Source organism: Chanodichthys erythropterus, chromosome 21 (genome assembly GCF_024489055.1).
Source record: "Chanodichthys erythropterus isolate Z2021 chromosome 21, ASM2448905v1, whole genome shotgun sequence".
In the NCBI taxonomy this organism is placed as follows: domain Eukaryota; kingdom Metazoa; phylum Chordata; class Actinopteri; order Cypriniformes; family Xenocyprididae; genus Chanodichthys; species Chanodichthys erythropterus.
Genome location: NC_090241.1, coordinates 13,789,724 through 13,804,917, shown reverse-complemented (window position 1 = coordinate 13,804,917; position 15,194 = coordinate 13,789,724).

Below are 15,194 nucleotides of genomic sequence, written 5' to 3'. Positions count from 1 at the left end.
GGGGCGCTGTCGAGCCCCCCTGCCACGCCCGGGTACCAGCCTCTCCGGCGTCCTAATGGCCGCGGATTCCAATGTGTGTGCCAATTTTCAAGAGTTTTTGAGCATGTTAAGGCCCCCAAAAAGCCCCGGAAGACGAAAAAAAAAAAAAAAAAAAAAAAAAAAAAAAAATAATAATAATCCTTAGAAGAACAAGAGGGCCCTGCGCGAATTTTCGCTTGGGCCCTAAATATAGCTGCGAGCAGCGATGGCGGGCCCAAGCCCGGTGGCACCGCCACCCCGGTGGCTTCAGGGCAACTGTGCACAGCGGGCAATAGGCACTTATAACGGTTAAACATCAAAGGACTATGTCAAATTCACTCCACATTTACTGCACTACAAGCTGCCGCTATAGAGCCCCTCCTCCCTGCCCATTTTCAAAGGATTACATGTGCCAAGTTTTAACATTATTCTGATGAATTTTGAAGCAAATCAGGTAAAAATTAGAGGGTGATCTCAATGTATGCTGAAAGTGACACATTTTCTGCTTCCAGTTGGTGGCGCTATGACTTTGAATCACAATAGTCAAATCCATGTGATCAGCCTTGTACAACGAAGACTAAGCCAAAGTTTCATCAAAATCAATTAATGTATGCAGAAGTTATAACACTTTGTTTCCCTTTTCTTGCCATAAATTCGTTGCCTCGCCACGGCCAAACCGTTTGAGATATCCAAAATCCGTTTGCAATTAAACAACTTCAATGTGTTAGCAACAAGTTAAAAAAAGCTTGGTGTAAATTGGATAAACCCTGTAGGAGTAGTAGTATAAAATTCATAGCCTGTTTTTTCAAAAAATTAACATTCAAACCAAAATAGCTGACTTCCTGTTGGTCGGAGCTAATGAATGTAAATTAGAAAATTGTCCGGCTTGATGAGAATAATATGTGTACCGAGTTTGGTGACTGTAGGAAAAACTAACCCCCACTTTTGTCAAAAGGTGGCGCTACTGAACCCCTCCACCACGCCCATTTCTATGGCTTTGTCCATGTCTACTGGTTGACAATATTGATGTGTGTGTCGAGTTTCATGCAATTTGAAGCATGTTAAGAGCCTCAAAAACACTCAAGAATATTATTACAGTTTGACCTGTTGCCATGGCAAAAATATTTCAAATATCAAAAATCCTGTCATAGGTCTACATCTGCTGTGTATTGACATTACACTGATGAAGTTTGAAGCAAATCAGGTAAAAATAAGAGGGTGATCTCAAAGCATTTTAAAAGTGATACACTTCTTGCTGCCATTTGGTGGCGCTATAACTTTGACTCACAATAGTTACATCCATGTGATCAGACTACTACAACCAACACACTCCTGAAGTTTCATAAACATCAATCAATGTATGCAGAAGTTATAACACATTTCCTGTTTCCCTTTTCTCGCCATAAATTCGTTGCCTCGCCACGGCCAAACCGTTTGAGATATCCAAAATCCATTTGCAATTAAACAACTTCAATGTGTTCGCAACAAGTTAAAAAAAGCTTGGTGTAAATTGGATAAACCCTGTAGGAGTAGTAGTATAAAATTCATAGCCTGTTTTTTCAAAAAATTAACATTCAAACTAAAATAGCTGACTTCCTGTTGGTCGGAGCTAATGAATGTAAATTAGAAAATTGTCCGGCTTGATGAGAATAATATGTGTACCGAGTTTGGTGACTGTAGGAAAAACTAACCCCCCCACTTTTGTCAAAAGGTGGCGCTACTGAGCCCCTCCACCACGCCCATTTCTATGGCTTTGTCCATGTCTACTGGTTGACAATATTGATGTGTGTGTCGAGTTTCATGCAATTTGAAGCATGTTAAGAGCCTCAAAAACACTCTATTATTACAGTTTGACCTGTTGCCATGGCAACAATATTTCAAATATCAAAAATCCTGTCATAGGTCTACATCTGCTGTGTATTGACATTACACTGATGAAGTTTGAAGCAAATCAGGTAAAAATAAGAGGGTGATCTCAAAACATTTCAAAAAGTGATACACTTCCTGCTGCCAGTTGGTGGCGCTATAACTTTGACTCACAATAGTCACATCCATGTGATCAGACTCCTATAACGAACACACTCGTGAAGTTTCATAAAGATCAATATATGTATTAAGACGTTATAACACATTTCCTGTTTCCTTTTTCTCGCCATAAATTCGTTGCCTCGCCACGGCAAAACCGTTCGAGATATCAAAAATCCCCTGGCAATTTTTAATCATCAGTGTCTTGACTTCATGCTGACCGAGTTTGGTGGCGATCGGATTAATCGTCTAGGAGGAGTATATCAAATTCCAGAGCATGCGTTTTTCAAACAACCCTTAATAGCTGACTTCCTGTTGGCGTGGCGATTAACTTAGAGCGCGAAAGTTGTTCGGCCCGATGAGGTCTATATGTGTACCGAGTTTCATACTAATACGTGCAAGCATGTTTAATATATGGACCAAATTTTCAGACTTTTTTCAAGGGGGCGCTGTCGAGCCCCCCTGCCACGCCCGGGTACCAGCCTCTCCGGCGTCCTAATGGCCGCGGATTCCAATGTGTGTGCCAATTTTCAAGAGTTTTTGAGCATGTTAAGGCCCCCAAAAAGCCCCGGAAGACGGAAAAAAAAAAAAAAAAAAAATAAAATAAATATAGCTGCGAGCAGCGATGGCGGGCCCAAGCCCGGTGGCACCGCCACCCCGGTGGCTTCAGGGCAACTGTGCACAGCGGGCAATAGGCACTTAAAATGGTTAAACATCAAAGGACTATGTCAAATTCACTCCACATTTACTGCACTACAAGGTGCCGTTATAGAGCCCCTCCTCCCTGCCCATTTTCAAAGGATTAATGTGCCAAGTTTTAACATTATTCTGATGAATTTTGAAGCAAATCAGGTAAAAATAAGAGGGTGATCTCAATGTATGCTGAAAGTGACACATTTTCTGCTTCCAGTTGTTGGCGCTATGACTTTGAATCACAATAGTCAAATCCATGTGATCAGCCTTGTACAACGAAGACTAAGCCAAAGTTTCATCAAAATCAATTAATGTATGCAGAAGTTATAACACTTTGTTTCCCTTTTCTTGCCATAAATTCGTTGCCTCGCCACGGCCAAACCGTTTGAGATATCCAAAATCCGTTTGCAATTAAACAACTTCAATGTGTTAGCAACAAGTTAAAAAAAGCTTGGTGTAAATTGGATAAACCCTGTAGGAGTAGTAGTATAAAATTCATAGCCTGTTTTTTCAAATAATTAACATTCAAACCAAAATAGCTGACTTCCTGTTGGTCGGAGCTAATGAATGTAAATTAGAAAATTGTCCGGCTTGATGAGAATAATATGTGTACCGAGTTTGGTGACTGTAGGAAAAACTAACCCCCCCACTTTTGTCAAAAGGTGGCGCTACTGAGCCCCTCCACCACGCCCATTTCTATGGCTTTGTCCATGTCTACTGGTTGACAATATTGATATGTGTGTCGAGTTTCATGCAATTTGAAGCATGTTAAGAGCCTCAAAAACACTCAAGAATATTATTACAGTTTGACCTGTTGCCATGGCAACAATATTTCAAATATCAAAAATCCTGTCATAGGTCTACATCTGCTGTGTATTGACATTACACTGATGAAGTTTGAAGCAAATCAGGTAAAAATAAGAGGTTGATCTCAAAGCATTTTAAAAGTGATACACTTCTTGCTGCCATTTGGTGGCGCTATAACTTTGACTCACAATAGTTACATCCATTTGATCAGACTACTACAACCAACACACTCCTGAAGTTTCATAAACATCAATCAATGTATGCAGAAGTTATAACACATTTCCTGTTTCCCTTTTCTCGCCATAAATTCGTTGCCTCGCCACGGCCAAACCGTTTGAGATATCCAAAATCCGTTTGCAATTAAACAACTTCAATGTGTTCGCAACAAGTTAAAAAAGCTTGGTGTAAATTGGATAAACCCTGTAGGAGTAGTAGTATAAAATTCATAGCCTGTTTTTTCAAAAAATTAACATTCAAACCAAAATAGCTGACTTCCTGTTGGTCGGAGCTAATGAATGTAAATTAGAAAATTGTCCGGCTTGATGAGAATAATATGTGTACCGAGTTTGGTGACTGTAGGAAAAACTAACCCCCCCACTTTTGTCAAAAGGTGGCGCTACTGAGCCCCTCCACCACGCCCATTTCTATGGCTTTGTCCATGTCTACTGGTTGACAATATTGATGTGTGTGTCGAGTTTCATGCAATTTGAAGCATGTTAAGAGCCTCAAAAACACTCAAGAATATTATTACAGTTTGACCTGTTGCCATGGCAACAATATTTCAAATATCAAAAATCCTGTCATAGGTCTACATCTGCTGTGTATTGACATTACACTGATGAAGTTTGAAGCAAATCAGGTAAAAATAAGAGGGTGATCTCAAAACATTTCAAAAAGTGATACACTTCCTGCTGCCAGTTGGTGGCGCTATAACTTTGACTCACAATAGTCACATCCATGTGATCAGACTCCTATAACGAACACACTCGTGAAGTTTCATAAAGATCAATATATGTATTAAGACGTTATAACACATTTCCTGTTTCCTTTTTCTCGCCATAAATTCGTTGCCTCGCCACGGCCAAACCGTTCGAGATATCAAAAATCCCCTGGCAATTTTTAATCATCAGTTTCTTGACTTCATGCTGACCGAGTTTGGTGGCGATCGGATTAATCGTCTAGGAGGAGTATATCAAATTCCAGAGCATGCGTTTTTCAAACAACCCTTAATAGCTGACTTCCTGTTGGCGTGGCGATTAACTTAGAGCGCGAAAGTTGTTCGGCCCGATGAGGTCTATATGTGTACCGAGTTTCATACTAATACGTGCAAGCATGTTTAATATATGGACCAAATTTTCAGACTTTTTTCAAGGGGGCGCTGTCGAGCCCCCCTGCCACGCCCGGGTACCAGCCTCTCCGGCGTCCTAATGGCCGCGGATTCCAATGTGTGTGCCAATTTTCAAGAGTTTTTGAGCATGTTAAGGCCCCCAAAAAGCCCCGGAAGACGTAAAAAAAAAAAAAAAAAAAAAAAAATAATAATAATCCTTAGAAGAACAAGAGGGCCCTGCGCGAATTTTCGCTTGGGCCCTAAATATAGCTGCGAGCAGCGATGGCGGGCCCAAGCCCGGTGGCACCGCCACCCCGGTGGCTTCAGGGCAACTGTGCACAGCGGGCAATAGGCACTTATAACGGTTAAACATCAAAGGACTATGTCAAATTCACTCCACATTTACTGCACTACAAGCTGCCGCTATAGAGCCCCTCCTCCCTGCCCATTTTCAAAGGATTACATGTGCCAAGTTTTAACATTATTCTGATGAATTTTGAAGCAAATCAGGTAAAAATTAGAGGGTGATCTCAATGTATGCTGAAAGTGACACATTTTCTGCTTCCAGTTGGTGGCGCTATGACTTTGAATCACAATAGTCAAATCCATGTGATCAGCCTTGTACAACGAAGACTAAGCCAAAGTTTCATCAAAATCAATTAATGTATGCAGAAGTTATAACACTTTGTTTCCCTTTTCTTGCCATAAATTCGTTGCCTCGCCACGGCCAAACCGTTTGAGATATCCAAAATCCGTTTGCAATTAAACAACTTCAATGTGTTAGCAACAAGTTAAAAAAAGCTTGGTGTAAATTGGATAAACCCTGTAGGAGTAGTAGTATAAAATTCATAGCCTGTTTTTTCAAAAAATTAACATTCAAACCAAAATAGCTGACTTCCTGTTGGTCGGAGCTAATGAATGTAAATTAGAAAATTGTCCGGCTTGATGAGAATAATATGTGTACCGAGTTTGGTGACTGTAGGAAAAACTAACCCCCACTTTTGTCAAAAGGTGGCGCTACTGAACCCCTCCACCACGCCCATTTCTATGGCTTTGTCCATGTCTACTGGTTGACAATATTGATGTGTGTGTCGAGTTTCATGCAATTTGAAGCATGTTAAGAGCCTCAAAAACACTCAAGAATATTATTACAGTTTGACCTGTTGCCATGGCAAAAATATTTCAAATATCAAAAATCCTGTCATAGGTCTACATCTGCTGTGTATTGACATTACACTGATGAAGTTTGAAGCAAATCAGGTAAAAATAAGAGGGTGATCTCAAAGCATTTTAAAAGTGATACACTTCTTGCTGCCATTTGGTGGCGCTATAACTTTGACTCACAATAGTTACATCCATGTGATCAGACTACTACAACCAACACACTCCTGAAGTTTCATAAACATCAATCAATGTATGCAGAAGTTATAACACATTTCCTGTTTCCCTTTTCTCGCCATAAATTCGTTGCCTCGCCACGGCCAAACCGTTTGAGATATCCAAAATCCATTTGCAATTAAACAACTTCAATGTGTTCGCAACAAGTTAAAAAAGCTTGGTGTAAATTGGATAAACCCTGTAGGAGTAGTAGTATAAAATTCATAGCCTGTTTTTTCAAAAAATTAACATTCAAACTAAAATAGCTGACTTCCTGTTGGTCGGAGCTAATGAATGTAAATTAGAAAATTGTCCGGCTTGATGAGAATAATATGTGTACCGAGTTTGGTGACTGTAGGAAAAACTAACCCCCACTTTTGTCAAAAGGTGGCGCTACTGAGCCCCTCCACCACGCCCATTTCTATGGCTTTGTCCATGTCTACTGGTTGACAATATTGATGTGTGTGTCGAGTTTCATGCAATTTGAAGCATGTTAAGAGCCTCAAAAACACTCTATTATTACAGTTTGACCTGTTGCCATGGCAACAATATTTCAAATATCAAAAATCCTGTCATAGGTCTACATCTGCTGTGTATTGACATTACACTGATGAAGTTTGAAGCAAATCAGGTAAAAATAAGAGGGTGATCTCAAAACATTTCAAAAAGTGATACACTTCCTGCTGCCAGTTGGTGGCGCTATAACTTTGACTCACAATAGTCACATCCATGTGATCAGACTCCTATAACGAACACACTCGTGAAGTTTCATAAAGATCAATATATGTATTAAGACGTTATAACACATTTCCTGTTTCCTTTTTCTCGCCATAAATTCGTTGCCTCGCCACGGCAAAACCGTTCGAGATATCAAAAATCCCCTGGCAATTTTTAATCATCAGTGTCTTGACTTCATGCTGACCGAGTTTGGTGGCGATCGGATTAATCGTCTAGGAGGAGTATATCAAATTCCAGAGCATGCGTTTTTCAAACAACCCTTAATAGCTGACTTCCTGTTGGCGTGGCGATTAACTTAGAGCGCGAAAGTTGTTCGGCCCGATGAGGTCTATATGTGTACCGAGTTTCATACTAATACGTGCAAGCATGTTTAATATATGGACCAAATTTTCAGACTTTTTTCAAGGGGGCGCTGTCGAGCCCCCCTGCCACGCCCGGGTACCAGCCTCTCCGGCGTCCTAATGGCCGCGGATTCCAATGTGTGTGCCAATTTTCAAGAGTTTTTGAGCATGTTAAGGCCCCCAAAAAGCCCCGGAAGACGAAAAAAAAAAAAAATAAATAAAAAAAAATAAATAAAAAATATAGCTGCGAGCAGCGATGGCGGGCCCAAGCCCGGTGGCACCGCCACCCCGGTGGCTTCAGGGCAACTGTGCACAGCGGGCAATAGGCACTTAAAACGGTTAAACATCAAAGGACTATGTCAAATTCACTCCACATTTACTGCACTACAAGGTGCCGCTATAGAGCCCCTCCTTCCTGCCCATTTTCAAAGGATTACATGTGCCAAGTTTTAACATTATTCTGATGAATTTTGAAGCAAATCAGGTAAAAATAAGAGGGTGATCTCAATGTATGCTGAAAGTGACACATTTTCTGCTTCCAGTTGGTGGCGCTATGACTTTGAATCACAATACTCAAATCCATGTGATCAGCCTTGTACAACGAAGACTAAGCCAAAGTTTCATCAAAATCAATTAATGTATGCAGAAGTTATAACACTTTGTTTCCCTTTTCTTGCCATAAATTCGTTGCCTCGCCACGGCCAAACCGTTTGAGATATCCAAAATCCGTTTGCAATTAAACAACTTCAATGTGTTAGCAACAAGTTAAAAAAAGCTTGGTGTAAATTGGATAAACCCTGTAGGAGTAGTAGTATAAAATTCATAGCCTGTTTTTTCAAAAAATTAACATTCAAACCAAAATAGCTGACTTCCTGTTGGTCGGAGCTAATGAATGTAAATTAGAAAATTGTCCGGCTTGATGAGAATAATATGTGTACCGAGTTTGGTGACTGTAGGAAAAACTAACCCCCACTTTTGTCAAAAGGTGGCGCTACTGAGCCCCTCCACCACGCCCATTTCTATGGCTTTGTCCATGTCTACTGGTTGACAATATTGATGTGTGTGTCGAGTTTCATGCAATTTGAAGCATGTTAAGAGCCTCAAAAACACTCAAGAATATTATTACAGTTTGACCTGTTGCCATGGCAACAATATTTCAAATATCAAAAATCCTGTCATAGGTCTACATCTGCTGTGTATTGACATTACACTGATGAAGTTTGAAGCAAATCAGGTAAAAATAAGAGGGTGATCTCAAAGCATTTTAAAAGTGATACACTTCTTGCTGCCATTTGGTGGCGCTATAACTTTGACTCACAATAGTTACATCCATGTGATCAGACTACTACAACCAACACACTCCTGAAGTTTCATAAACATCAATCAATGTATGCAGAAGTTATAACACATTTCCTGTTTCCCTTTTCTCGCCATAAATTCGTTGCCTCGCCACGGCCAAACCGTTTGAGATATCCAAAATCCGTTTGCAATTAAACAACTTCAATGTGTTCGCAACAAGTTAAAAAAAGCTTGGTGTAAATTGGATAAACCCTGTAGGAGTAGTAGTATAAAATTCATAGCCTGTTTTTTCAAAAAATTAACATTCAAACCAAAATAGCTGACTTCCTGTTGGTCGGAGCTAATGAATGTAAATTAGAAAATTGTCCGGCTTGATGAGAATAATATGTGTACCGAGTTTGGTGACTTTAGGAAAAACTAACCCCCCCACTTTTGTCAAAAGGTGGCGCTACTGAGCCCCTCCACCACGCCCATTTCTATGGCTTTGTCCATGTCTACTGGTTGACAATATTGATGTGTGTGTCGAGTTTCATGCAATTTGAAGCATGTTAAGAGCCTCAAAAACACTCAAGAATATTATTACAGTTTGACCTGTTGCCATGGCAACAATATTTCAAATATCAAAAATCCTGTCATAGGTCTACATCTGCTGTGTATTGACATTACACTGATGAAGTTTGAAGCAAATCAGGTAAAAATAAGAGGGTGATCTCAAAACATTTCAAAAAGTGATACACTTCCTGCTGCCAGTTGGTGGCGCTATAACTTTGACTCACAATAGTCACATCCATGTGATCAGACTCCTATAACGAACACACTCGTGAAGTTTCATAAAGATCAATATATGTATTAAGACGTTATAACACATTTCCTGTTTCCTTTTTCTCGCCATAAATTCGTTGCCTCGCCACGGCCAAACCGTTCGAGATATCAAAAATCCCCTGGCAATTTTTAATCATCAGTGTCTTGACTTCATGCTGACCGAGTTTGGTGGCGATCGGATTAATCGTCTAGGAGGAGTATATCAAATTCCAGAGCATGCGTTTTTCAAACAACCCTTAATAGCTGACTTCCTGTTGGCGTGGCGATTAACTTAGAGCGCGAAAGTTGTTCGGCCCGATGAGGTCTATATGTGTACCGAGTTTCATACTAATACGTGCAAGCATGTTTAATATATGGACCAAATTTTCAGACTTTTTTCAAGGGGGCGCTGTCGAGCCCCTGCCACGCCCGGGTACCAGCCTCTCCGGCGTCCTAATGGCCGCGGATTCCAATGTGTGTGCCAATTTTCAAGAGTTTTTGAGCATGTTAAGGCCCCCAAAAAGCCCCGGAAGACGGAAAAAAAAAAAAAAAAAAAAAAAAAAAAATAATAAATATAGCTGCGAGCAGCGATGGCGGGCCCAAGCCCGGTGGCACCGCCACCCCGGTGGCTTCAGGGCAACTGTGCACAGCGGGCAATAGGCACTTAAAACGGTTAAACATCAAAGGACTATGTCAAATTCACTCCACATTTACTGCACTACAAGGTGCCGCTATAGAGCCCCTCCTCCCTGCCCATTTTCAAAGGATTACATGTGCCAAGTTTTAACATTATTCTGATGAATTTTGAAGCAAATCAGGTAAAAATAAGAGGGTGATCTCAATGTATGCTGAAAGTGACACATTTTCTGCTTCCAGTTGGTGGCGCTATGACTTTGAATCACAATACTCAAATCCATGTGATCAGCCTTGTACAACGAAGACTAAGCCAAAGTTTCATCAAAATCAATTAATGTATGCAGAAGTTATAACACTTTGTTTCCCTTTTCTTGCCATAAATTCGTTGCCTCGCCACGGCCAAACCGTTTGAGATATCCAAAATCCGTTTGCAATTAAACAACTTCAATGTGTTAGCAACAAGTTAAAAAAAGCTTGGTGTAAATTGGATAAACCCTGTAGGTGTTACGGTTGCTGGTGTAAAGAGGAGGCAGATCACGGATTTCCACAATATACAATACTTTAATGTAAACGAAGGCAGAGAACACCATACAAACTCTAACATAAACAGAGAACGGACGAGGAGTGAAGGGAGTGAGTGCAATATATGGGGAGTGCTGACAATAGAGTCCAGGTGCAGGTGATGAGTGACGATGAGGAGCTGACGAGGGAAGTGAGTGCAGGTGTGGAGAACAGAAGGATTCTGGGAAATGGAGTCCAGGGAAACAAGGGATCTGTAACAGTACCTCCCCCTCCCGGTAGGCGCGTCCTCGCGCCGTAGATGTAACAACCGGGAGGGGGGCGGGCGCCCTGGAGACCTCAAACCGGAGCAGGGGGATGAGTAGACTGGAGTGGAGGTCTCCAGGGCGGGCTCAAAAGCCATGGCGGGTCAGGAGCCGAAGGCAGCCATGGCGGGTCAGGTGCAGCGGGCAGCCATGGCGGGTCAGGTGCAGCGGGCAGACATGCAGCGGGCATACATGGCGGGTCAGGTGCAGCGGGCAGCCATGGCGGGTCAGGTGCAGCGGGCAGCCATGGCGGGTCAGGAGCCGAAGCCTTCGAGGCGTTGAGCCCAGGCGGCGCTGAAGGACTGGCGGGTGATGGCGGAACCGAAGGCTCTGCCGACCGAAGCGCAGCCGGGACTCCAGAAGGCCGCAGTAGAAGCAGTAAGACAGCCAACAAAAAGAACACCGGGGGGAGTGAGGAGGCCAACTGAAACTGAGGGACGGAGTGACGGAGCGGAGACGGAGGAGTGTAGTCCAGAGGGGAGGGCAGGCTGATGAATGACCAAGGTGTGAGTGGAGGCAGGATGGAGACTGGTGAAGCTGGAGGACTGATGGGCAACGGTGGAGCAGAGGGAGGTTGGAGCCGGGGTGAAGGTAATCGCCCAGAGGTCCGAGGTGGAGATCTGGGCGAGGGGGCTTGAGGTGGAGGTGCAGTATAGACATGACTTGGAGGAGGCGGGAGAGGGAGGCAGGGAGGGAAAACAGTCTTTGGGCTGGAGAGTTCAATCACAGAGACCATACTAGGAGCGGCTGGCTCGGCGGCGGCGGCTGGAGCGGCTGGCTCGGCGGCGGCGGCTGGAGCGGCAGGCTCGGCGGCGGCGGCTGGAGCGGCAGGCTCGGCGGCGGCGGCTGGAGCTGAGGGCTCGGCGGCGGCGGCTGGAGCTGAGGGCTCGTAGGCGGCGGAGACTGGAGAACTTTGCTCGGCGGCGGAGACTGGAGAACTTTGCTCGGCGGCGGAGACTGGAGAACTTTGCTCGGCGGCGGAGACTGGAGAACTTTGCTCGGCGGCGGAGACTGGAGAACTTGGCTCGGAGGCGGAGACTGGAGAACTTTGCTCGGCGGCGGAGACTGGAGAACTTTGCTCGGCGGCGGAGACTGGAGAACTTTGCTCGGCGGCGGAGACTGGAGAACTTTGCTCGGCGGCGGAGACTGGAGAACTTGGCTCGGAGGAGACTGGAGAACTTGGCTCGGAGGAGACTGGAGAACTTGGCTCGGCGGAGACTGGGGTTGAGGGCCATTTCATCCCCTCAAATACAATTAAAATCCCCACAGGCACTGGAGCTGGCTCTGTGGGGACTGGAGCTGGCTCTGGAGAAACTGGAGCGGGCTCTGGAGATATTGGAGCGGGCTCTGGAGACACTGGAGCGGGCTCTGGAGATACTGGAGCGGGCTCTGGAGATACTGGAGCGGGCTCTGGAGATACTGGAGCGGGCTCTGGAGACACTGGAGCGGGCTCTGGAGATACTGGAGCGGGCTCTGGAGATACTGGAGCGGGCTCTGGAGATACTGGAGCGGGCTCTGGAGATACTGGAGCGGGCTCTGGAGACACTGGAGCGGGCTCTGGAGATACTGGAGCGGGCTCTGGAGATACTGGAGCGGGCTCTGGAGATACTGGAGCGGGCTCTGGAGATACTGGAGCGGGCTCTGGAGACATTGGGGCCGCTTTCTTCCTCCTCCTCCGCTTACTGGGCCCAGTAGCGGAATATGGGTCCAGCCTGGGGCAGGCAGGGAGTTCGCTGGAGCGGTATGCGGAGGAAGCCGGAGGTTGACTGACTGGCCCGGCCAACCGTGTTTCTGGATGGACCGGACGACAACACTGATCCTGAACCTCTTCTACTAAGAAATTGGAGCCATTCAACCACAAAATTAAATTGATAGTGTCGCTTAAGGAGAAACAAAAAACAGGTTCATCAAAACGGATAGTGTCGTCATCCAATCCATCCAAAAACAAGGAGATCAACTGAGCATCAGGCCAGTCAGACAAGAAAGCAAGCTCCACGAACTCCTCCACATACCTCTCCAGCGAACGTCCTACCTGCAGGAGCCCGATAATGCGTTCGCTGGCTGTTAGAAGAGTGAGAGGCGCTGGAGGAGCAGGAGCCAGGGAGCTGGTGGAAGTCTCCATTTTTTTTTTTTTTCTCTGTGGAAATCCGGTCGGTTTAGGTCCGTTCTTCTGTTACGGTTGCTGGTGTAAAGAGGAGGCAGATCACGGATTTCCACAATATACAATACTTTAATGTAAGCGAAGGCAGAGAACACCATACAAACTCTAACATAAACAGAGAACGGACGAGGAGTGAAGGGAGTGAGTGCAATATATGGGGAGTGCTGACAATAGAGTCCAGGTGCAGGTGATGAGTGACGATGAGGAGCTGACGAGGGAAGTGAGTGCAGGTGTGGAGAACAGAAGGATTCTGGGAAATGGAGTCCAGGGAAACAAGGGATCTGTAACAGTAGGAGTAGTAGTATAAAATTCATAGCCTGTTTTTTCAAAAAATTAACATTCAAACCAAAATAGCTGACTTCCTGTTGGTCGGAGCTAATGAATGTAAATTAGAAAATTGTCCGGCTTGATGAGAATAATATGTGTACCGAGTTTGGTGACTGTAGGAAAAACTAACCCCCCCACTTTTGTCAAAAGGTGGCGCTACTGAGCCCCTCCACCACGCCCATTTCTATGGCTTTGTCCATGTCTACTGGTTGACAATATTGATGTGTGTGTCGAGTTTCATGCAATTTGAAGCATGTTAAGAGCCTCAAAAACACTCAAGAATATTATTACAGTTTGACCTGTTGCCATGGCAACAATATTTCAAATATCAAAAATCCTGTCATAGGTCTACATCTGCTGTGTATTGACATTACACTGATGAAGTTTGAAGCAAATCAGGTAAAAATAAGAGGGTGATCTCAAAGCATTTTAAAAGTGATACACTTCTTGCTGCCATTTGGTGGCGCTATAACTTTGACTCACAATAGTTACATCCATGTGATCAGACTACTACAACCAACACACTCCTGAAGTTTCATAAACATCAATCAATGTATGCAGAAGTTATAACACATTTCCTGTTTCCCTTTTCTCGCCATAAATTCGTTGCCTCGCCACGGCCAAACCGTTTGAGATATCCAAAATCAGTTTGCAATTAAACAACTTCAATGTGTTCGCAACAAGTTAAAAAAAGCTTGGTGTAAATTGGATAAACCCTGTAGGAGTAGTAGTATAAAATTCATAGCCTGTTTTTTCAAAAAATTAACATTCAAACCAAAATAGCTGACTTCCTGTTGGTCGGAGCTAATGAATGTAAATTAGAAAATTGTCCGGCTTGATGAGAATAATATGTGTACCGAGTTTGGTGACTGTAGGAAAAACTAACCCCCACTTTTGTCAAAAGGTGGCGCTACTGAGCCCCTCCACCACGCCCATTTCTATGGCTTTGTCCATGTCTACTGGTTGACAATATTGATGTGTGTGTCGAGTTTCATGCAATTTGAAGCATGTTAAGAGCCTCAAAAACACTCAAGAATATTATTACAGTTTGACCTGTTGCCATGGCAACAATATTTCAAATATCAAAAATCCTGTCATAGGTCTACATCTGCTGTGTATTGACATTACACTGATGAAGTTTGAAGCAAATCAGGTAAAAATAAGAGGGTGATCTCAAAACATTTCAAAAAGTGATACACTTCCTGCTGCCAGTTGGTGGCGCTATAACTTTGACTCACAATAGTCACATCCATGTGATCAGACTCCTATAACGAACACACTCGTGAAGTTTCATAAAGATCAATATATGTATTAAGACGTTATAACACATTTCCTGTTTCCTTTTTCTCGCCATAAATTCGTTGCCTCGCCACGGCCAAACCGTTCGAGATATCAAAAATCCCCTGGCAATTTTTAATCATCAGTGTCTTGACTTCATGCTGACCGAGTTTGGTGGCGATCGGATTAATCGTCTAGGAGGAGTATATCAAATTCCAGAGCATGCGTTTTTCAAACAACCCTTAATAGCTGACTTCCTGTTGGCGTGGCGATTAACTTAGAGCGCGAAAGTTGTTCGGCCCGATGAGGTCTATATGTGTACCGAGTTTCATACTAATACGTGCAAGCATGTTTAATATATGGACCAAATTTTCAGACTTTTTTCAAGGGGGCGCTGTCGAGCCCCCCTGCCACGCCCGGGTACCAGCCTCTCCGGCGTCCTAATGGCCGCGGATTCCAATGTGTGTGCCAATTTTCAAGAGTTTTTGAGCATGTTAAGGCCCCCAAAAAGCCCCGGAAGACGGAAAAAAAAAAAAAAAAAA